Source organism: Solanum pennellii, chromosome 4 (genome assembly GCF_001406875.1).
Source record: "Solanum pennellii chromosome 4, SPENNV200".
Classification (NCBI taxonomy): domain Eukaryota; kingdom Viridiplantae; phylum Streptophyta; class Magnoliopsida; order Solanales; family Solanaceae; genus Solanum; species Solanum pennellii.
Window position 1 is genome coordinate 13,667,926 of NC_028640.1, and position 3,171 is coordinate 13,671,096.

The 3,171-nt window shown below is 28.3% G+C and overlaps 1 pseudogene; it reads left to right on the top strand.

Annotated features, from left to right (window-relative positions):
- Nucleotides 1-1,550: 1,550 nt before the first annotated feature.
- LOC114076855 overlaps nucleotides 1,551-3,171 on the top strand; it is a 21,724-nt pseudogene continuing 20,103 nt past the window's right edge.

The following is a 3,171-nucleotide window of genomic DNA, read 5'->3' on the forward strand; positions in this document are numbered from 1 at the left end:
AAAATCCTATGAGACAGGTCGTGGTTTTACTCCCTTAAGCAAGGTGGTTTCCACGTAAAATTGTTGTGTTGTTAAACTGCATTTACTTTATGTTCATACTTGTTTGTGTGTCAAGGGACCTGGTCCATTGACTGATAAGTGAACGCATATATTTTAACACTATGCATGACGGGTTTCAATTATATGTCTATTTTTCCTTTCAGCAAAACCCGTGGTGTACAAATGTTATGCTATTTCTTTTCATTGTTGAAAATCTTTTAACAAAAAAAGAGTCATATTTAAATATGACAGCATTTTTTTCTTTTATGACATTGTATTTACTTTGGTCTAGCTTTTAATTAGTTTAATACATGTGTTAGCAATTTCCATCTTTTATTTGTGACATTGTATTTATTTTGGTCTAGCGTTTAATTAGTTTGATGATTATTATAGCAATTTTCTATTGTTTTTCTTCTTTTTTTTGTGACATTGTATGTATTTGGTCTAGATTTTAATTTTTAACATATTCCACAAATCTAAAGATAATTAACTACTTTTTCTCTTTGTACTTATCACTAATCTTTAAAAAAAAAAAACAGAAACTAAAATTCAAAAAGAAAACTTTTAACTTTTATAAACAACAAACTGTTCATTTAACTTCTACCAATTAACAATTGACACATCACCATTTTTTTGTCTTCAAACTGACTAAGCATAAACAATTTTAAAGCATAAACAGTTTTAAATTCTGAATAACCAAAAAACCAAAATGAAGACAAACAAACCCTAAGAGACTGAAAAAGAATCCAAATTAATATATACAAAGGTCTAGTACTCTATACTTTTCTCGTTCTTAGTTCATAAAAATTACTTTTTCCGTTTAAAAAAGAATGACTTAATTTGACTTGGAATGGAGTTTAAGAAAAGAAAGAAGACTTTTTAATCTTGTGGTTCAAAATTAAAATTATGTCAAATTTATCAAAATATCCCTTAATCTTGTGGTCTTAAACATGTCATGTGAAAAGTTAAAGTTAAAATGTTGCCAAATAAAGAAAAGAGTCAATCTTTTTTAAACAAACTAAGAAGTAAATAGGACATTCTTTTTGAAACGGAGGGAGTATCTCCATTTCATAATTTATTGCATTTTCATGTTAAATGTTATTGTATGTTGTATATATATTGTCATTTTGCATACATTAATTCGTTTTGATGATGATATATTTTAGTCAAATGTCTTCAATTATTACTGAGTTCGATTCATTCATGTAGTGAGATTGGAAAGTTCTGTGCATAGCAAAAACTTAGTGCATCAGACTGTCTTTTTCATATACATATATATATATATAAAGCCAGTGTGTAGTACTGAGAACTAAATTTTTTTTCATCTCATTTTACTCTTGGTGGCCACATTTGCATTTCCATAACAAGAAGCACAAAAAGCACCATATTTAGTTAATAGGCACGTCCATTAATGACTAAGTTTTCTTTCTTGTGTGAGCGTGATTTTGTAATTGGATATGAAAATCTTTTACTTTGTTGAGTTTTGGTTGTTTTCAAGATTCCTGACATAGATGGTGCATTCAGGCGAAGACAAAAGCAATGTGGTACGTATTAGTGCTTCTTTTTTTAAAAATAATGATAATCATGGACGTGTTCTATAGTTCCAGCCCCGTCTTAGTGCTGCAGTTTTTATTAATTAAAATTTACTTATCGAAAAATTGAATAACATATGGATGACATAGTTTATGTAATCAGTTAGTTGTTTGATATTTGATTTGCTTATTGTCTGTCCTATATTAGGTAGGGTAATACAGTGTAATGGATCCGGTTCCTTTTTATTTCTCTTTTCTTCATTTTCCCCAAATTCCTATTTGGATTAATGACATATGTCATAGGTTAAAATAAATGGTTAAGATTTAATTTTTCAAAGTAAACCTCTTTAGTTAATAAATATATCATATATCAAGTATCAAAATTATTAAAATCTCACAATCTTAGTAACATATTATTTTCTATATATATAGGTAAAAAAAGTTTTCTTCCTATTATTTCTTTTTAGGTAGGATCCTTTTTTTTCTTTTATATAATATTTTTTTAATCTAATTAGAAGAATAATTAAGTGAATAGAAGTATGACAATTATAATTAACCTACCGTATGTACTGATTCACTATATTCTTAATCTTATTATGAAATTAGGATTAGTTTGTCAAAATAGTTTAATTATCTCTAGGTAATTTATGAATCACGGACCAATATACCTTCAACAAAAGATTACAATAAAAATATTATATAAAAGAAAAAAAATACTACGTAAAAAGAAATAATAGGAAGAAAACTATTTTTTACCTATATTGATGGACAAAATAATATGTTGATAAGATTGTGACATTATAATAATTTTTATATTTGATATATAATATATTTATTAACTAAATCATGGTTATAGGTTTACTTTGAAAAATTATATCTTAACCATTTATTTTAACCTATGACATGTGTTGTTAATGCAAATAGAAACTTGGGAAAAATAGAGCGGAGAAATGAAGAGGAGCCGAATCCCAGTAAAATAGTAATGCATTACAGTATATCATTTTATTTTGATCAAGTAATGAGGCGAATTGTCACTCTATTTTCGTTTTCTTTTAAGTTCCAACTTCCGGAAATAGTAACATCTTTTATTCATATTTACTGAAAACTTATATTTAAGACGAAAGTGAGCTCATATGTTTTCTTTGTATCATTTAACAATGATCTCCCTTCCTGTTTATAACTGCATTTTCCTTTGAGAATCCTTTAACTTCTGAATTATTGTTGCGCCATTTGCAATTCTGTGTACCGACAGTTAGTTTAGGTATATGTAGGTGTGGCAAATAGTTGGATCGGATTGAATTTGGATGGGTTATGGCTTGAGAAAAAATGGCTTAGATTACAATTCATTCAAATATAATATGGGCAAATATGAAATTGGTTAAATATGTTTTGGGCAAAATGGTTCAAACCCATTTAAATAAATTTATCTTTCAAAAAAAGAAAAACACCCCTCCCCACAAATACCCCTTCTCCCTCACCTCTCACCAACCTACCCCTAAAAAAAAAATTATTTTCAAAAAAGCAAAAACAAAAAAATTACCCCTCCCCCGGGCACCCTGACTCCCCTCCCCGCCCCCCCTTCCACCAACTTACCCCTAAA